The 22,143-nt window shown below is 40.1% G+C and overlaps 1 protein-coding gene across 10 annotated transcripts in view; it reads right to left on the bottom strand.

Annotated features, from left to right (window-relative positions):
- Window positions 1-22,143, bottom strand: part of znf592 (zinc finger protein 592) — a 195,129-nt gene that overhangs the window by 125,262 nt on the left and 47,724 nt on the right. For 6 of the 10 annotated variants that reach the window (XM_072553161.1, XM_072553160.1, XM_072553168.1 and 3 more), the window contains one exon: window positions 3,587-3,697. The exons of 2 other annotated variants lie outside the window; for them this stretch is intronic. The gene's annotated coding sequence lies outside the window, so the exon portion shown is untranslated. The remainder of the gene's footprint in view (window positions 1-3,586; window positions 3,698-22,143) is intronic. 2 more of the 10 variants (XM_072553165.1, XM_072553164.1) reach the window with 1 other exon arrangement.

The raw sequence follows: 22,143 nt of genomic DNA, 5'->3' as shown, positions 1-22,143 counted from the left end.
TACCTACTACCTTTTGCCTCAACTCCTTCCAGAACCACACAACTTTGTTATGTTTATTTCAATACCTCTGGACACCTAATTTTTTTTTATAAATGACATATTCAACAAATCAGCATACATGGTATTCAACAACTGATTTAATGGCATAGTCTTTTTTTCAACTAACTTGGAGTTTTTATTTTATGGTTGTGCTTATAGTCAAATCAGAATGATAGCTAAACTGCAGCAAGATGTAAGGCTACATTAACAAGGAGCTTGAAGTGATTCACATAATAACGTTATAAATCTTAAGTAAGTACAGAAAATGCTAGAAATATTCAGCAGGTCAGGCAGTATCTGGAGGCAGGAGGTTGCTCTCCACGGAGTTCACATTTCAGTGTGATGAGCTTTTATCAGACCTGGGAAAGGTGAGATGTAACAGGTTTTCAGAAATGGATAAAAGTAGGTCTGTGACAGGATGCAAGTTAGGAGAGACTGAGTAACAGATTCTTAGTCTTGTACAGCCAAAAGGGTATAATGATGGGTCCACATATTGCATGTTGGCAGAGGAGATGCCAAAGGAACAGCAAAGTGGCAAATTAAAATTACAGGCAACCAAGCACTTGTGGTCATGTTTGTGGACTGAGTGGAGGCATTCTGCAGAATCACTCAATCTGCATTTGAACTTTCCACTGTCAAGGAGACCACACCGTAGTGAATGGGAAACACTAAATTGGAAAGAATGTATGGGCATGGACTGTGAGGAGGCAGAAGGGCAAATATCACATCTAGTGTTTGCATGAGAAGGGGTCACTATGTTAGTGAGGAGTGAGTAAGAATAACATGGAGCCAACGGTCCTTGTGAAATGATGAAAAGGGAGAGTATGGTAAGATGCATTTGGTGGCCATCACACTGAAAGTGATAAGAAGGATGGAAAATTATGATTTGAATATTGAGACAAGTGAGGTGGAAAGAGATGACAAAAGGAATCTTATCATGGTTCTGAGGGGGAAGAGAAAGGGTGAGAGCAGAACTGCAGGAAAATTTGCAGACACTGTAGCTGTCAACAAATCAATCAGATGGATTCAAATTTGTTTCAGAGAAAGGTAATTCTTATAAAGTTGTTTATAATTGTTGGATGTCACAAATGCTTTCCAGCTGAAGGATACATTTTCAATTCAGAAAAGCAAAATACTACAGATGCCAGAAATCTGAAATTGATCTAAAATTGATCTAAAATTGTCAAACTCAATTGTGAGTCCAGGAGACTACTGGGTGCTGAGTCAAAAGATAAGGGTGTTGCTCCTCAAGTTTACTTTTACTTCCCTTTTGATTTGTTCAAAACTGATTATATTTTTAAATTTCCTCACTCCTACTGAATGTTCATTACAACCTGAAATGTTAAACCTGTTTCTTTCCAAGATACACGGAGTATTTCCATAATTTCTTGTAGCCAATTTTTACAGAATGCATAAACAGCAAACTGGTAAATAACCAGTTAATCTGCTTAATGGTGCTAGTTGAGGGATAAACATTGGTTAGGATGCTGGGAAAACTCCTGTGTTCTTTGCTGAATAAAGGCATCGTTTTTTTTAATGCCCATCTGTGTTGGCAGATGGGGCCATGGCTTACAGCCTCAACAGAAAAATCACTCCTCTGGCAGTTCAGCACACCCTCGATTAAATAAATACTAAACAAGACAAGAATGATCACTTTTCTTGACAACCTGCCAACAAAGTCACCATTATACCATCACAAGACAGATCTAGACTTTGTAGACCAGCAGTTATAAAGGGTTTGATATACACTAACCTGTCATCAGTTTATGCTTTTAGTTTTAACATTTACTTAGAAAAGGTGTTTTGAATATTTTTGTTTGAATTGGGAAAGTTGATGAAATGAAAAAGGATACCGCAGTTTACTGACCTCAGTCATGAAAAAGAGATAAATCAATACAGATTCAGCTGAAGAACTGCTGAACCAATGCCAACATTTCCACTGGGAAGGATTTTTGAATATTTTTGTTTGAATAGCGAATAACTCAAATGGATTGGCATATGAAGCAGCTTGCAGTGATTACTGACCTCATCATGAAAAAAGGCCAAAATTAATATGCACATAGCTGAAGAACCACTGAAATAATTATTGGACCTCCACTGAAAGTAATCCTGTCCCCACCCCCACCGTCCCAAAAGTGGCTGGCAAAGTCTCCCAGACAATCTTTTCTGATGCAGTCATCAATGCTCACTATTAAAACATTATGACTGCGTTTGTTCAGCAAAAGGCCAACAATAGTTTGGCAAGCTGTCAAAGAACATGAATGGAATCTGCACTTACTGCAGTGTATTTAAAAATGGAGTGTACAAGGAAGGATTTTCAACCAAATATGCGAAACGAGTATAATTGGAGACTTGCTTTGGAAAATGTTTTAAGAGTGTAAACGTTGTTTAATTTGAAGATAATACCTACCAAGCCATCATGGCTTGAATGTCCTCTTGGTATTGGGATTTGTGAAATAAGTAAATGAGCTCATTAACAAGAGTACATTAAATCTTGCATAGCCCCTCTGTTATTTCTCAGTTTTTGATTGAGGCATGCACTGACAGAATAATCATGCAGCAAGTTAACTGTGTTTCTAAACAAACATCTGTCTGGAAATGTATGTAGTAACAGTTTTACAATCCCGGATTCTGATGACTTTAGGAGAACAAAGGAAAAGAACAGAGAAAATGAAGGATGAAAATGTGAGGTAAAGGAAGAAGGGAGGCTGGGTGGGTGGGGTGTGGGGCCAGAGTGAGTAATCAAGGCAATGAGATCACCAGGAAAAGAAAGACCAGGACACGATGACGGGTGTGCATCTGTATACAGAGAAATAAGACAAAAGGAGTATAAAAGCTCCAGAAGCCTTAAAATAATTATTTGGAAAGTTCAACGTGAGTTTTATAAAAACAAGTATCTGCATATACACATGCCCAAAGCACTTCATGGCTAATAAATTAGTCTTACTGTGCGGAAACGTGCCACAGACTTACTAAGGTAATGAGCAATTGATTTGCTTTGAGGGTTGAAGGTTGGTAGGGACACAAAGAACCCTTCTACCCTTTTTAATAGTAGCATAGTAATCAGACCAAAATCCTATCTGAAATATTGTGCTTTTGAAACTGTAACATTCCCTCAGCACTCTCCACCTCCTGATGTTGTCTTGCTGTGTTCTCCCCGCCTCCTCTTGTCTAATCTACTGTAATGACATCCAAACTTATAAACTCAGTTAGAGACAAAAAAACAGCAGTTGCTGGAATCCAAAGTAGACAAACAGGAAGCAGGAAGAACACAGCAAGCCAGGCAGCATCAGAAGGTGGTGAAGTCAACGTTTTAGGTATAACCCTTCTTCCAGGCCTGAAGGAGGGTTATAGCCGAAATGTTGACGCCTCCACCTTCTGATGCTGCCTGGCTTGCTGTGTTCTTCCAAACTTATAAATTAATGACCGCCAATGGAATTTGAATCTTTAAAAACTGGATGCAAGAGTAAAATGAGTAAAACTGACAATTAAAAAGTTGATTTTATATTATTTTCTCATCAATTAAAAAAAAATAAGGTCAGCTTACAGACGTTTTCTTAGTTACAGATGCTCTAGAACACTTTGACTTCAGCCACTGTTCTGTAGATCAGCTGGAGTGACACGACTGCCAGGTGATCACAATTTTCCTTTGAGGAGTCTAGAAACAAATGTAATCATGTTATTTTACTATATAAAAAGAACAATCCAAAATCAAAAATGTTATGTCTATTAAGTCAGTTAATTTACTTTAAAACTTGCCAGCTTCAAGGTCAGGCTGCTCAAACATCATTTTTAAACTTTTTCAAAAATGTTCCTAAAGATCTTATAGTTTAGGTATGAACTTACCTCTGAAACAGTATTTAGTGTATAAAAATTTATGGAATTGCAAGACTCCTATACTGTTTCAGGCAGTATCATACAGTCATAGAGATGTACAGCACGAAAACAGATGCTTCGGTCCAACTCGTCCATGCCAACCAGATATCCTAAATTAATCTAGTCCAGTACTTGGTCCAGATCCCTCTAAACCCTTCCTATTAATATACCCATCCAAATGCCTTTTAGATGTTGCAATTGTACCAGCCTCCACTACTTTCTCAACACGCACCACCCTCTGTATAAAAAAGTTGCCCCTTAGGTCTTTTTAAAATTTTTGCCTTCTCACCCTAAACCTATCCCCTCTATTCTGGACTTCCCCACCCCAGGGAAAAGACTTTGTCTATTTACCCTATCCATGCCCCTCATAATTTTATAAACCTCCATATGGTCACCCCTCAGCCTCAGACACTTCAAGGAAAACAGCCCCAGCCTATTCAACCTCTCCCCATAGCTGAAATCCTCCACCCTGGCAACATCCTTGTAGATCTTTTCTGAACCCTTTCAGGTTTCACAACATCCTTCCGATAGAAAGGAGACCAGAATTACATGCAATAATCCAAAAGTGGCCTAACCAATGTCCTGTGCAGCCTCAATATGATCTTCCAACTTCTATACCCAATACTCTGACCAATAAAGGAAAGCTTACCAAACGCCTTCTTCACTATCCTACCTACCTGATTCCAAACTTGGGGTCCCTCGTGATCACTGATTTTCAAAAAAAAAGTACAGATTGAGGAGAAATAGGCCATTGAGCCCCTCCAGTCTGCTCACCCTCATAACATTTTGACAGAATCAGCCAAACTGGAAATTATCATCTGCACTAACAAACATGAGCTGTTCATGCCAAAAATCTGCTGTTGATAGTCGGAGAGTATAGTCTAAGTCAGTTAGTTTTTGGTTGAAATCCTGAAGTTCCATCAGTAATAGGTGATAAGTTTGCAGCTTGGGAAAGGACTACAATAAGTTAAAAAACATTTTGTGCATTTTAATGCACTGTATACAGGTAGAAAGGCTCAAAGCTGAAGTCTTAGAAATTACTTAGCAAGCTTCCTGACAATGGAAGCCAGTTTCAATAAGGGAGATCAGGCTTACTGTAAAAGTGAGGGGCTTATGAATGGAGAGGCCTGGAAAATGGTTACTAGTAAAGACAGAAAAAATAACAATTACTTGGCATGGGAACCAAACGTTTGGGCACACTCTAAGGTTTCTTGGTATGGAATACAAATTTTCAGATTATAAAGGAATTATATAAAGTAACACAACTGTATGTTGCACAATGATACAGATCAGAATGTTGCAATTGACAATATACCTGAAGAAGGTCAAATTAGTTCTGATGATTGAAATGAAGCCATCAGTCCCAAAAGTGCAAAGTCAAATATTTACCAGAAAAAAATTAGTGAAGAATGTGACTATCATTAGTAAATCAGTGAAGAAAAACATAACTCGCTGAGTGTACAGGTTGAGGAGCAAAAGGGCAATCTCGAGGATTTTTAAAAATTCAATTGATGACAGGGCAAGGACGTCGCTGGCTAGGCCAGCACTTATGGCCCATCCCTAATTACCCAGAAGTCAGTTAAGAGTCAACCACTAAGCTGGGGGTCTGGAGTCACATGGAGGCCAGACCAGGTAAAGATGGGCAGTTTCCTTCCCTAAAGGATATTAATGAACCAGATGGCTTTTTCTTGACAACTGACAAAGGTTTTATCATCAAGATTAGTCTCCTAATTCTAGATTTTTATTGAATTCAAATTCCAATACCTGCCACAGTGGGATTTGAATCCATGGGAGTTAAGAAATTATCACAATGCCATTGCCTTCCCTATGAGAACATTGAGTATAACAATGGAAGGCAAAAAATCAATGTAAGCTTGGACAGTGACTCTCTGAATGAACATGCCCCTAGAAAGGGATCAGAGACCATTGCGAAAGAAAGAGAGAGAGAGAGAGAGATAGTGAGAGAGAGATTAATTGGTAACAGTCCAAAAAGAGATAAAAGGTCAAGAAATGTGGTATAGACCAGGACCGCCACCAGGAGCAGAAGCCCACACAATTGGGATATCTTAGTGGCTACAAGCAAATTAGAAGCAGGCTAATAAAAACTGCCAAACAGCAAAATAGAACAGAGAACATAGAAACGTACAGCACAGAACAGGCCCTTTGGCCCACAATGTTGCCGAGGTTTAATCCTAATGTAAAATATAATAACTTAACCTACGCACCCCTCAACTCACTGCTATCCATGTGCATGTCCAGAAGTCATTTAAATGTCCCCAATGACTCTGCTTCCACTACCACAGCTGGCAACACATTCCATACATTCACAGCTCTCTGCGTAAAGAACCTACTTCTGACGTCTCCTTTATACCTTCCTCCTCATATCTTCAAACTATAACTCCTTGTACCAGTCAATCCTGCCCTGGGGAAAAGTCTCTGGCTATTGACTCTATCTATTCCACTCATTATCTTGTATACCTCGATCAGGTCTCCTCTCTTCCTCCTTCTCTCCAGAGAGAAAAATCCAAGCTTAGTCAACCTTTCTTCACAAGGCAAGCCCTTCAGTCCAGGCAGCATCCTGGTAAATCTTCTTTACACCATTTCCAAAGCCTCTGTATCTTTCCTATAGTAGGGCAACCAGAGCTAGACACAATATTCCAAGTGTGGTCTCACCAGGGACTTGTAGAGCTGTAGCAAAACCTTGCGGCTCTTAAACTCAATCCTCCTGTTAATGAAAGCCAAAACACCATATGCTTTCTTAACAACCCTATCCACTTGGGTGGCAACTTTGAGGGATCTATGTACTTCCACACCCAGATCCCTCTGTTCCTCCACACTGCCAAGAATAATCACAATATTCAGCAAATTGCTGAATAATCACAAAGCTGGAGAGAATTTGGGGTCTACATAGTTGTGGCAGATATTGAACAACCAACTATCACACAGATGGATGTGCATGGAAAATGTGTCACCTGATTGGGTTTAAAAAGCTCAAGCAAGGTTAGCAGCATAAAGCTTTGAGGAAAATCTGGGAACCAAGCTACAAGAGTAGTTTCATTTCTGGAATGAAAAATAATTTGAAGATTTTCAGTGCCTTGTTAACAAAAAAAACGTGGCACTTTAGGTCAATTAATATTAATATTGCATTTTTTAAGGAGATCAACTAAAAAAAGGAAGTATTTAATCACCCTCAAAGAGACACCAAATACAGTTGGAATATGCAAAAGTTAATTAAATGTGTATACAGCCAAAATGATGGACGCCTCTAAAATCTTGTACTTCTCAGTAACGTCTATCTTAAAGTTGAACTATCTCCAGTTGAAGGCAGATACTGTCATGTTTTACAGGTTACATGGGGAACACTTTACAGGCATACTTATGGTACAAGTAGGTGTTTGTTTTTGCAGTGTGGGAGTTTGAAATTTTGAAGCAAAATTCAAAATTAGAAGTCAGGCTTCAGGGGGTTTTTAAGTACACTGAACTGATCCTTAGGCAAACTGGGCAGAGTGTCACTTTGCACCTCATCAGCAATATTATTTAGAAAAGGTCAGCCCCATTGTAGGTAGTTAAAGTAAAGCCTCATGAAAAGATGAAGGGGCTCTCAAAACTGAAAGAGAAGAACTGCAAAGTCTTGCTGAATTGGCTAGGCAACCAAACAAGACCAGATGCAAGTTCTGAGGTCTTAGAGTACAGTATTATTATATATCCCAAGGAGGAAGATTTATATAAATAAAATACCGAAAAAAATTAAAAACTGTACTTTGAAATTTCCATCAGTAGCTGATGCCAGAAACATGAATGTTTTGCTTTTAGTAATGCTGCTTATGCAATTTTCCATGATGGGCTCGTAGGTGCAGGAGGATTTATAATTTCTGTTTTGGGCAGAGTGAGGTAAACACAGAAGCACAGAAGATAAGAGCAGGAGTAGATTATTCAGTCAACCAAGCCTGTTCCATCATTCAATATGATCATGGCTAAGCATCCAGCTCAGTACCCTGCTCCTACTTTCTTTACAAACCCTTTGATTCCTGTAGCCTGAAGAACAATTTCTAACAATTTCTTGAAAAATTCAATGTTCTGGCTCTTGCAGTTTCTGTGGTAAAGAATTCTACCAACTCATCATTGTCTGGATGAAGAAATTCCTTCTCTTCTAAATGGCCTATCTCATATGCTTAGACTGTGACCCCTAGCTCTTGACTCCCTGGTCATCGGGACCATCCTTCCAGCATATACCCTGTCCAGTGCTGTTGGTATTTTGTACATTTCTATGAGATCCGTCACTACTCCAGTAAACCCTGCCACTCTTCTAAACTCCAGTGAATGTAGTCCTAAGTGATCCAATCTTGCTTCTATGTCAGTCTTGCCATCCAAGGAATCAGCTTGATAAACCAATTATACGCATAATACTCCAGGTCTTTTCAAGGTCATGTAAAATTGCATTAATACATCCCTGTTCTTGTATTCAAATCCTCTCTCTATGAAGGCCAACTTACCATCTGCCTTCTTCAGCACTTGTTGACCCTGTATGCTTACTTTCAATGACTGGTATAGAAGTACACCTGAGTCTCAATCCCCATTTCCCAATCTACCACCATTTGGAAAATGATCTGCCTGCCTGGTCTTGCTATCAAAGTAGTTAACCTCACATTTCCCGCCTCAGGCGACTGACTGTGTGGAGTTTGCACGTTCTCCCCGTGTCTGTGTGGGTTTCCTCCGGGTGCTCCGGTTTCCTCCCACAGTCCAAAGATGTGCAGGTCAGGTGAATTGGCCATGCTAAATTGCCCGTAGTGTTAGGTAAGGGGTCGATGTAGATGTAGGGGTATGGGTGGGTACGCTTCGGCGGGGCGGTGTGGACTTGTTGGGCCGAAGGGCCTGTTTCCACACTGTAAGTAATCTAATCTAATCTAATCATCTAAAAAATTTATCCACATTATACTTCTTCATAGTTCTTCCTCCCTCCCAGCTTTATGTCATCAGCAAACGTGGCGGTAGACACTTAGTTCCCTCATCTAAATCGATATGTACTGCGAAAAGCTGAAGTCCAAGCACTGATCCCACGCTACTGCCACTTGGGAAAAAAAGTCAGTTTACTCCCCTTCATTGTCGCCTGTCTGCCAACCAGTTCACAACCCATGCCAGTCCACCAGCCCCAATCCCAGGCTAATCTCATGGTGAAGGTAAAAACAATGACTGCAGATGCTGGAAACCAGATTCTGGATTAGAATGGTGCTGGCAGCATCCAAGGAGCAGGAAAATCGACATTTCGGGCAAAAGCCCTTTATCAGGAATAATCTCATGGTGAAACTGATCAAAATTGTTCTGAAAATGCAGGCAAACCACATCCACTGACTCCTCTCATAAACTCTACGAGTTAGATTATTAAAAAATTCCAGTAGATTTGTCAAACATGATTGCCTGTTTGTAAATCCCAGTGGTCTCTCAATATCCTGGCACTGTTTTCCAAATGATTTGCTATTAATTCTTTTATAATGGACAGTAGCATTACTGCTCCTGATGTCAGGCTAACTGGTTTATAATTCTGCTTTCTCTTTACCTTCCTTTCTGAAGACTGGAGTTACATTAGCTACCTTCCTATCCAATGGGAACTGTTTTTTTAAGAAAACCAGAATTTACACAATCTTGAAAGGTCACCACCAATGCATTCACTATTTCTGAATTCATTTCCATAAATACTTTGGGATGTAGAATATCAGGCCCTGGTTGATTTATCAGTTTTTAATCCAATCAATTTCTCCAACACCATTTTGCTCCTAATATTGCTTTCTTTCAGTTCCTCTCTCTCACTGGAGTGCGTTCCCCAAAATGTTTGGGCTGTTATTTGTGCCCTTCTTGTGAAGGCAGAACCAAAATATGTTTAGTTGATCTCTGTTTCTCACAATTAGGGACATATATTTGTCTTCACTAATCTTTTTTCTCTTCACATATCTATAGCAGCTTTCACAAATCAGTTTGAATGTTCCCTGCATGTTTACTCTTGTACTCTGTTTTCCCCTTCTTGATCAATCCCATTGTCCGTCTTCAGAAATGTAAACTGCTCTCAACCCTCAGGTCTGCTTCTTTTTTTTGTCAATTTGTATGCCCCTTCTTTGGCTTGAATACAACTTCTAATTCCCCTTGTTGACCATTTCCAGGCCCCTTTGCTGTTTTATTTTGTGCTGGACAGGAATGAACAATTGTTGCAGTTCTTTCATGAACTCTGTAAATGTTTGCCATTGCCTAGGTGTGCAAGTACATAGATCCCCCAAAGTTGCCACCCAAGTGGATAGGGTTGTTAAGAAAGCATATGGTGTTTTGGCTTTCATTAACAGGGGGATTGAGTTTAAGAGCCGCAAGGTTTTGCTACAGCTCTACAAGTCCCTGGTGAGACCACACTTGGAATATTGTGTCTAGCTCTGGTCGCCCTACTATAAATGATGTCCACCAATTTATCACAACTAACACCTCATATCAGTGTAGCTTTCTTTATTTAGACACAAGGCTTGAGACTCAAAATCAACTTTATCACTTTACATCTTAATGAAAAATTCTGTCATATTATTGTCAATTATTCCCAGGGGCTTCACACAGCCCAGATGCCAACCACTCCTTTTTCATCACACGATATCCAATCTTGTATGGCCTGTGCTCTATTTGGTTCCTTAATGTATTGTTCGAGAAAACCACTGTATACACACTTCAAGAATTGCTCCACACTGATACTGTCCCTGATACAATTTGCCCAAAATGTTGCGCTTGAGGTTGTGAAGCTAAATAGATCAGAAAAGTAATGAAATTTTTAAAAACTGCCTTAACAGTAGAAAGTGTCATTTTTGTAGAAGTGGTGGATATGACATCTTTCTTAGTGAAAATATCGTACGAAATTTTAAAGAAATTTCAATAACACCCATTAAGTCCTTCTTCAGTAAGGAAGCCAGTGTAGTATACTGTACATTCAACAAACTGTCCAAATTATAGAAAATTGAACATTGGTAGTACAGCTTTAAACCTGATAATGGAGAATGGACAGGTCTCCAAATTGAAATGGATGGATAGTAGCAGTCGTCCACCTAATTGTTTTGTGAAAAGGAGTAAATTTCACAAAAATATTTGAAATACTGGATAAAGGATAGTTGGGACTTTAATATACACGAATTGTGCGATTACAATATATTATCATCTTGCACAACGTTTTCATATCGCAATTTTGTTCTGTTTTTATTATTTCATATATTATTCTGAAGAGAAAAAAAGGGAATATATTACAATCTAATAATAGGGCCTGACAACTCAAGTTAAGAGGATTTGAGTTAATAAATTATAATATACTGTCAAGATTATTTTTATTTCAAGTCTAGAGAACTAGATTACCCATTATACATGCTGCATCAAACAAAGTATTTGATTATAAAACAGGCACATGACGGGTGGCATCTTGTAACCTAGCTTTATTCAACTATGTGTGATGCTCAAAGAGGAAACAGACTATAATTTTTCATCAGATACAATCGTTGTGCTGTGTGGTGAACGTAGCTGATTTATTATGCTGTTGAAACAGGACAGCAGGATGTCTGTGCAAGTGCAGCAGGCCTTTTCCGGTGCAGTAGTCAATGGGAGCAACAACCTTATGCAGCATGCTTCAAATGTTACCAGTTTAATTGACAGTAATGTTGTCTAAAGTTAGGTGATGAATCTAATTTCAACATAATGTACAAGGTGACAATGGTGTTGGGAGAACTTCTTAAGAATCTTGCTCTGGAGTTGCCTAGTGCAAGAGTCCACAACTACATTGATGGTTGACAACTAACTTGGCAATTTATGAGAGGAAATACTAACATTAATTAAAACAGCAGAAGTAAGGTTTACGAACAGGATGTGTGTGCTCTACACAAGATTTATTTAACAGGTCTTCCCACCATCACTAGTTTCAGGAAAGCAACAACATACCAGTCTCCCTGTTGTTACTTTCTCTGCTTACTGGTCTATCTGGCATGATACTCCTTTCAGTGCTTTGAAGCAAAATTAGGAAACCTGGAAACAGATCTTCAGGCTAATTCTTCACAATAGTCACTTTCTTCCTTTGATCTTCTCTGCATTCCTCTTTTTGTACTTATTGACAGACCAAATATTTACTTAATTTGCTACGATACAAATGATGTGGTCCTGATCCATCTTGTTCGGCAATTTCTCACTGATTTAATAATCTCTCTGCCTTTGCCATTTCTACTGCCTTTATCTACTACAGCTGTCAATTTATTAATCCATCAGTTCAACTTGTCCATCTTCAGCTCCTGCTACTGTGTCATCTCCAGTCTTTGAGGTGACACTACTGATACCCTCTTCCAGGTAATGTCTTAAAAATATCAATCTCAAAATTAAACCCTGCACGATTCCACACTACATACCCCAATATTCCACATTCATAATCTAACCCACATCAACTAATCTTGATTAGATTAGATTTAGATTCCCCACAGTGTGGAAACAGGCCCTTCGGCCCAACAAGTCCACACTGACCCTCCGAAGAGTAACCCACCCACTAATACACCTAACAACTATGGACAATTTAGCATAGCCAATTCACCTGACCTGCACATCTTTGGAATGTGGGAGGAAACCGGAGTACTCGGAGGAAACCCACGCAGACACGGGGAGAATGTGCAAACTCCACACAGACAGTCGTCCAAGGCTGGAACCGAACCTGGGACCCTGGCGCTGTGAGGCAGCAGTGCTAACCACTGAGACACCGTGCATCTTATTAACTTGTTTTCTCTGGTACGGTTTTCTTAACAAATAAGCTTATTTCTTCCAAAGTTTTCCACTGCTTTAAATCCTTGGCTGAAGCGATGTCTGTTCTCTCAAGTAGTTGTACAAAAAAAACTGGCATTATTTTGAAGAACAGGGAGTTATCCTTGATGTCTTAATTAATATTTATGAACATCACAAAAGTAATTACCAATCATTGACATTTGTGGGAGTGTGCTGTGGGCAAACTGGCTGTTGTGTTTCCTACATTTCACAAATGACGATATTTCAAAAGTATATCATAAGATAATAAAGTGTGGACCAGTCAGCCTATCGTTCCTGCCGTATTATTCAAAAAGGTCAATTAATGACCTTAACTTCACTTTTCTGCCTGTCCCATAAGTTTCAATTTCCTTGGCCTTTCTCATTCTTCCTAACCAAATGCATCAGTTTAATTTCCTCTGCATTTCAGAGTTATTTTTAAAAATTATTCATTGGCTGTAAAATGCTGTGATGTAATTAGATTAGATTAGGTTAGATTATAGTGTGGAAACAGGCCCTTCGGCCCAACAAGTCCACACTGACCGCCAAAGCGCACCCCACCCAGACCCATTCCCCTATATTTACCCCTTCACCTAACAGTACGGGCAATTTAGCGTGGCCAATTCACCTAACCTGCACATTTTTGGGTTGTGGGAGGAAACTGGAGCACCCGGAGGAAACCCACGGTTTGGTTCGCAGTTCTTCAAAGCATTATACAAGTATTTTCCTTTCCTTGTTCTCAATTTTTTATTCCAGAACACTCACTGAACTGATGACAGACTACTTGGTCTCCAAACTCCTGATCCCTCACAAAGTAACGTGCTAGATTTGTCTCTATTCCTTTGGCAATCGAATTCCCAGTACCTCCCCCAGTACATGCATGAATTACATAAATTACATATATTCCATTTTGTTAGTTTATTTATTTGATCTAATTTCAATATCTAGTTTCCAACATAGTATTAATGCTAATTTGACTATACCCTGCATCTCACTGTCTTGGAACATTTCTTTCTTCATCAATATGATTTAGTCGTCTCTCTCTGATGAGTGAGCAGCCCTATGGTATGGTAGGACTATGGCGACTTTACCTTTTTAGGTGTACTTTTAAAAATTCTTCACTTGAATTTATATACTTTGCATATACTCGAATCTGATGCTTTCACTTATGTAATGCTTTTAAAGCAAATCCTCATCTGAAATTTGTTTTGCACTAGTTCTATTTTTACATAGATCAAGTACTCTCAGCTCCATCTCATTTCTTGACCCAGGCTGGTAACCCAGAAATGCATCACAAGGAGGGCTCTCTTAGGGTTCCTTATATATATTTGACATTTACTCATACCCAAAAATGATGGCAATACTAATTTCTGCCTAAGCAAGACTAGTGTGTTGTACATTTTCCACATTGACACAATGTTGCACATCAGTTTCCGTTCAGTGTTACATTGCTATTACTTTGCATGCCAGTAACATATCATGGCTAATTTGACATGAAAACCACAAATACACAATTGAATGTTGGTAACTAAATTCAAATCTTTCAATTAATTAAAGAAATCCAATTAAACCGAAATAGGCAATGTTCCAGAGATCTTATAGGGTTTTCTGCTCTTCACATTAACTCTAGCGCAATACAGCAATTATATCCACCGCCCAATAGACTGAACTTCATCTTGTTTGCTTCTTGCTTCTGAAAAGATTGTCAATCGCAGCCTTACTTCCAACCACCATCTTCTCAAGTCAAGTCCACGCTTGTTCATTCCACTCTTAGAGCCCGGGCTAGCTACAGGAAGCCCAATAAATACCAGTTCCTGCTCATCATGTACATTAAACCTAAACATTAAGCTTGCTTTTGCTTCTTTGCTTCTTTCTGACTGAAGACCAACTCCCAATCACCCATTATCTTTCTTGCACAACCTCCTGCAGTATCTACATTCAACATGCTACCTATTGGCTAGTGCCATTGTTTTGTATCCTGAGCTTTAACAGGAATAATGCGGAAACAGATCACAGGAGTATATAATCACATACACAGTGAGACAGAGGGAAGGAAACACTTACAAAAACGGGAAGATGAAGGAGATAGACAAAGAGAAGTCCAAACACAAGGACAGAAAATGTGAGGGAGGTGGAGCCTCCTATCATACTGAAGTTATGAGAATGGATGGCAACCAGTACTGGACACCAGTGACAACCTGCAGTAAATCTATCCAAACCATAAAGATGGTAGTGTAGTTGCTAGCTGTTTGTTTGGAAAAAGGTCCTCTGCATCAGTAGCTGGTAGCTCAACTGTTGCTAAAGAAGAGCAATTACAGAGTAAAGGAAGAATTAGATCTATGTAGTGGCACTGGAACAGAAGGAATCATTGTTTGACATCTCATTGAGGACATCTCCTGAACTCCAACAATGTAACATACCCTCATGTTACATGAAATGAAATGGCAGCCAAAGATAGGTGTTCAAAATCTGAAATGGGATTTCAAAGCACAAACTTTTGACTTAGAGCCATGACATACAATGCTTTGTACATTACGTAGTATAATAACTACACTTCGCTTATATATTCTTTGATTCATAGCAACCAATACCACAGGAGGTTAGTTACTTAAAAACAATTTGGAAGCAAATACAAAAAATCAAATGGAATTCAATCTGGACAAGTGTAAGGTGTTGCACTGGAGCAGGATAAACAAGGCAAGGGAGCAAGAATCAGAGAGCTCTTGATGTGCACCAGTCCCCTAGGGTCATGGGACAAAGTGGCTCATAAGTCTTATGTGACAGTTGCCTTTATTAGCCAAGGTATATATTTTAAGAGCAAGGAGGTTATACTGGAATTGTATAAAATGGTGTCTAGGTCATGACTAGAGCATTATGTGTAGTTCTGGAATCCATATTACATGTGGTGGGCAATCACACTGGAGAGGATGCAGAGGGGATTTCCAAGAGTTTTAGTCTAAAAAAAAAGAGATTAGTTAGACCAGGATCATTTACCTTGAATGAGAGGTGTCCCGGAGTTGGGGGTGTACAGGAAGGAATGTTCCTCCTTGATGAAGGGATCAATGGCCAGGGGAATAAATTTAAAGTAGGGGACCAGGAGGTTAAGAAGGATGTGAGAATTTCTTTTCCATCCACGGAGTGGTGGGTATCTGGAACTCATTGCCTGGAAGGGTGGTTGAGGCATACAAGGCTATGGCCCAACTGCTGGGAAACGTAAGGAAAATAATTTGGTGCTTGTTTTTGATCAGGATAGACTCAATGTAAACCTATATGAAACTAATTTCAGGCTTTCTTGACTTTAACTTACTGTAGGAACTAAACAATAGAAGTAATTTCCTGCTAAGATTGTCAATATCCTTGAAAAATTTAAAAAGTTTAAAATTTTAGATAGAATAATGTTATGATGTCCCCACTCAAGTTAATGTAAGCAGCATCATGAGCAAGCTCCAAGTCATGAATCAGCCTTCCGCAGATGGATTTCTTGAAGCATCACTTTAGTACCATATATTAATGAAGCCCATTTAGTTTTCATCCAAATAATGTTTTTTTGGTCAGTAAACTTGGTCAGTCAGGTGATCAACAGGTAAAGGATTCAATCAACATGTTAATAAACATCGAAAAGTAGTTATAAATCAAAGTAGTGGCTATGGGCACTCGCCCTAGTTATGGCTGCCTCTTTATGGGGTTTGCAGAACAATCCTTGTTCCAGTCATACTGGCCCCTTCCCACAACCCTTTTTGTCGGTACATTGACAACTGCTTTGGTGCTGCTTCATGTTCCTGCCAGGAGCTTGAAAACGTCATTTATTTTTCCTCCAATTTCCACCCCACTATAACTTTCACATTGTCCATTTCCGACACTTCCCTTCCTTTCCTTGTCCTCTCTGTTGCCAAGTCAGGGAATAAACTGTCCATTGCCATCCACTACAAAGCCACTGACTCCAATAGTTACCTTCACTACAGCTCGTCACACCCATGTCCTGCAAGAACCTCCATCCCATTCTCCCTGTTCCTTTGTTTCTGTTCAGATGATGCCACCTTCCAAAACAGTGCTGCTGACATACACTGCTTCTTCCATGACCGTGGTTTCCCACCTGCTGTAGTTGACAGGGTCCTCAACCCCATCTGGCCTATCACCCATGCTTCCACCCTTGCCCTTCCCACCACTCACAACAGCGTGATCGAGTCCCCCTTGTCCTCACTTTTCATCCCACCAGCCTCCGCATTCAAAGGATCATTCTCCACCATTTCAGACAACTCTAGCAGAATACCACTACAAAACGTCTCTTCCCCTCACTCCTCGTCTGCATTTCATGGGGATTGTACCCTTTGGGAGATCAGAGTCCATACCAAAACCACCAACACATCTCCCCCTCTCCACGGCACCTTCTCATGTCAACGCAGAAGGTGCAATATCTGCCCCTTCACCTCCCTGCTCACCATTCAAGGGCATAAACAGTCTTTCCAGGTGAAGCAACATTTCACCTGCACCTCCTCCAAGCTTAAGTATTGTATTCACTGCACCCAATGTGCCTACTCTACACACTGGAGAAACCAAATACAGACTGGGTGACTGCTTAGCGGAACAGTTAATCTGTGCGCATGACCCTGACCTTCCTGTAGCCATCCATTTTAAAGCGTCCTGCTCGCATGCCCACATGTCTGCCCTCAGCATGTTGCAGTGTCCCAGTGAATCACAGCGCAAACTGGAGGAACGAACATCTCATCTTCAGACTAGCCACTTTACAGCCTTCTGAACTTGGAGTCAGAGAGATGTACAGCACAGAAACAGACTTTTCGGTCCAACTCATTCATGCCAACCAGAAATCCTAAATTAATCTAGTCCCATTTGCCAGTATTTGGCCCATACCCCTCTAAACTCTTCTTATTCATGTACCTATCCAGGTGCCTTTTAAAATGTTGTAATATACCAGCCTCCACCACTTCCTCTGGCAGCTCATTCCATACACTCCATCACCCTTTGCATGAAAAAGTTCCCTCTTACGTCCCTTTTAAACCTTTCTCCTCTTACCTAAACCTGTGCCCTCCAGTCCTGGACTCCCCCACCCTAAGGAAAAGGCATTGTCTATTTATCCTATCCATGCCCCTCATGATTTTATAAATCCCTATAAGGTCACCCTCTGAGCCTCCAACTTTCCAGGGAAAACAGCCCCAGCCTATTTAGCCTCTGCCTCTAGCTCAAACCTTCCAACCCTGGCAACATCCTTGTAAATCTTTTCTGAACCCTTTCAAATTTCATAACATCCTCCCCATAGGATAGAGACCAGAATTGCACATAATATTCCAAAAGTGGCCAAACCAATGTCCTGTACAGACCCAACATGACCTCCAAACTCCTATACTCAGTGCTCTGAGCAATAAAGGAAAACAGACTGAATGCCTTTACTATCCTATTTACCTAAAACTCCAACTGTGAAGGAAATATGAACCTGTGCTTCAAGGTCTCTTTGCTCAGCAACACTACCCAGGACATTACCATTAAGTGTATAAGTCCTGCACTGATTTGTCTTTCCAAAATGCAGCACCTCGCATTCATCTAAATTAAACTCTATCTGCCACTCCTCGGCCCATTGGCCTACCTGATCAAGATCCTGTTGTACATTGAGGTAACCTTCTTCGCTGTCCACTACACCGCCAATTTTGATGTCATCTGCAAATTTACTAACTATAACTTCCACATTCATATCCAAATTGTTTACATAAATGATGAAAAGCAATGCAGTCAGCACAGACCCTTGTGGCACTCCACAGTTCTCCCTCTATTCCATGTGCTCTAACCTCGCTAACCAGTCTACCATGAGGAACCTTGTCAAACACCTTTCTGAAGTCCATATAGAAAATGTCCACCGCTCTGCCCTCACCAATTCTCTTTGTTACTTCTTTTAAAAACTCAATCCAGTTAGTGAGACATGATTTCCCACACACAACGTTATGTCGACTAACCCTAATCAGTCCTTGCTTGTCCAAATACATGTAAATCCTGTCCCTCAGGATTTCCTCCAACAACTTGCCCACCACCGATGTCAGGCTCATAGGTTTTTCCTGACCACCTTTTTAAAAGTAATGACACGATGTTAGCCAACTTCTAGTATTCCAGCACCTCATCTGTGGCTAACTTAATATTAAGTTCAACAACTTTAAATCGTGAACATTTCCACCCTTTCTTTTAGCTTGTTATCATATCCTCCCATACCCAACGTGTTCCCTACACCCCCTCATCGCACTTACTAACCTTTCAAGTCTGGCAGGAGGCATACCATTGTTGTGCCATTCTCACACTCTGAACACTTAAACTGAATTATCAACATCTTTTCTTCATTGTCACCCTACATCCACTAATCCCATCGCCGTCCCTTACCCCCCCATTTCCCAACTTTGCAAATGCTGTCCCTTCTACATTTTACTTCAGCTCTGATGAAGAGTCATCTAGACTCGAATTATTAGCTTGCTTTCTCTCCGTGGATGCTGTCTGACTCGTTGTGATCTCCAACATTTGTTGCCTTCAGTCAAAAAGTAGTTATTGGAAAATCTATAGGGATTTTGTCTCCCCTCGAGGGAAAACTCACATTCTTCCCAAAGGGACTCATCTGACTTAATTAAATTGAGTTTACCTATGCGTAGTCTTGAGGTCTAACCATGCCTCAGTTACTGTTGGGAGTTTAACCAGTGAAACCTGCTGTCTTGCTAGTTCCCAAGGCACTTGAATCGGAGGTTCCAGTTCTGAATGACAGATTTACAACTTGGTTCACTGTTGTGCCATGTCGGTTTGTTAAATTATCAACAGCATTCTGCTTTTTTGCTGACCTGCTGACTTCAGGTATTGGATTAGAAAGCAAATCACAGAGAATGAACTTAGTTCCGATTTTTCATTTGCATGACACTTTGGAGCCACGTTAAACCAAGAAGATTGTCACTAGCTCTGGATCATATGGCAAACATATTATTAACTCAGGTTGGCAGGCTTTCATCAGCAACACTTCAACAGAAAATATATAATCCATATCCTTACGGTGGGGACTTGGCAGAAAAGAAATGGCCTTCAAGAGGCCAACTTAAGCACTGGCACATTGACGCCACTGCAGGTCTAAGCACTTTCCCTTACCTGACATTATCTGTTTTTGTTACCAATCTTTCAGTTTGGTTATAGATACCACAAATGAGCCACAGATCACAATCTTTGGTGCTGGGTCCACAGAGTTTTGACATTTTATATAAATGATTTGGGTATTTTCCCTGGAGTGTTGGAGGCTGAGAGGTGACCATAGAGATTTATAAAATTATGCGGGGCAGAGACAGGGTGAGTTGATAAGATCTTTACTGCAGGTGGGGAATGCCAAAAATAGAGTGCATAGGTTTAGGGTGAGAGGGGAAAGATTTAAAAGGGACCTAAGGGGCAGTGTTTTCACACAGAGGGTGGTGGGTGTATGGAATGAGCTGCCAGAGGATGTGGAGGAGGCTGGTACAATTGCAACATTTAAAAGGGATCTGGAACCGTAGTACTTAGAGGGATAGGGGCCAAATGCTGGCAAATGGGACTAGATTTATTTAGGACATCTGGTCGGCATCGACAAAAGGTCATTTTCATGTTGTACAGCTCTATGACTCTATATCAAGAATCTGAGACATGAGATCTGATGGAAACTTACCCTGTGCACAAGAAGCAAGTCAGAATTGAAACTCTTGAGGCAACTGATTATGAATTTATGACCCAAGACTACATTTTCTTTTTCTCTTCTTTGTTCAGGATCATATATAACACCAAAGGATCCATTATAAGATCTTAAGACATAGGAGCAGAAATTAGGCTATTCTGTCTATTGGGTTTGCTCTGCCATTCAAGCATGGCTGATAAGTTTCTCAATCCCACTTTCTCCCCGTAACTCTTGATCTCCTTGATACTTAAGAACCTATCTACCTCAGTTTTAAATATACTCAATGACCTGGCCTCCACAGCCTTCTGTGACAATGAATTCCACAGATGCACCACTCTCTGTCTGAAGAAGTTTCTCCTGATCTCCGTTCTAAAAGGTCTTCCCTTTACTCGAAGGCTGTGCCCTCTCCTACCAATGAAAATATCTTCCCAACATAGACTCTGTCCAGGCCATTCAGTATTCTGTATGTTTAAAATAACTCCCCCCTCATCGTTCTAAACTCCGAGTATAGATCCAGAGTCCGCAAACATTCCTGCTATGTTAAGCTTTTCATTACTGGGACCATTCTAGTGATCCTCCTCTGAACACACTCCAGGGCCAGTGCATCCTTCCTGAGATATGGGATCCAAAACTGCACACAATACTCCAAATGTGTTCTGACCAGAAGGCAGAATAGAACATCATATAACTTGAGTCTTAGTCAAAACAAGATTGTCAAAAGTTTTCATTTTACATTCATCAGAATACCACTCGAGAAATACCATTTTAAGAGAAAACAACATTTATACTCAAGAGCAGATTATTTAAGAATTATGCTGACAACCAATTCAGGATTATCAGTCAGACTTGCAGAACACATATGTGTACTAGTTGTGACATATTATACAATGATCTATTCTTTGCAGATAGGAAAAATCATATATTAACACAGCACTTGTTTCAAGAAAATAGGTGACAGCCATTCTCTCCTTCATTGCTCCAGACTAATCATCGTCAACTCGCTTTAAAATTATATCAGAACTAGGCAGCAAGCTGTCAGTCATCATTAATTGGTGCATTTATCACAGAGGTATCTCTGTTTATCAGTGACCCCTTGCTAACCATTCACCACTTTTCTCCCAAACAATATAAATGTCATTTTCTCTTTACTGTAAAATTTTCCGTTGAGCTGCACTGATGTGTACAAAATAAAAAGGTTCAATAACATGCGTATTTCTTCAGCAATACTCATTCCCTACTACTAAAGGGCTATCTAAAAAATGCACTAAACAACTCAAAAGTTCTTCAACAGCACATTTTACACCCATGGTCTCTACCACCTGGAAGAACAAGGAGGTACACGATCTACACATTCCCTTTTAAGTCTCACAGCCCTTTTGACAGGGACTTACAGCACCATTCCGTCTTCACTGTTAGGCCAAAATCCTGAAATGTTACATAATAATAGTACTGTTACTGCACCTAATCTAGGTGATTGGTGGCTCAAGAAAGCAGTTCACCACTGCTTTGTCAAATGCAATTAAAAATGGGCACTAAAAGCTGGCTAGCAATATTCACATCCCAGGAATGAATTATAACAGAAAACTGAATAGTGAGAAACACTTTTGGTAAACTTCAAAATGAGAAGAGAACAAATTAAAAACAAAAGGTTAAGGTTGTGGCGTGACTTCTCATTCCATCATGGCAGACTCAATCACATATATAAGTAATTGTACTGAGGTATATCAATCACACCTCAGATTACCCCCAAGTTCCTCTCATGTTGCGGGAGG

The sequence above is a fragment of the Chiloscyllium punctatum genome, chromosome 33 (genome assembly GCF_047496795.1).
Source record: "Chiloscyllium punctatum isolate Juve2018m chromosome 33, sChiPun1.3, whole genome shotgun sequence".
Lineage (NCBI taxonomy): Eukaryota > Metazoa > Chordata > Chondrichthyes > Orectolobiformes > Hemiscylliidae > Chiloscyllium > Chiloscyllium punctatum.
Note: the sequence above shows the minus strand (reverse complement) of the source record. Positions and strands in the feature narration are given on the sequence as shown.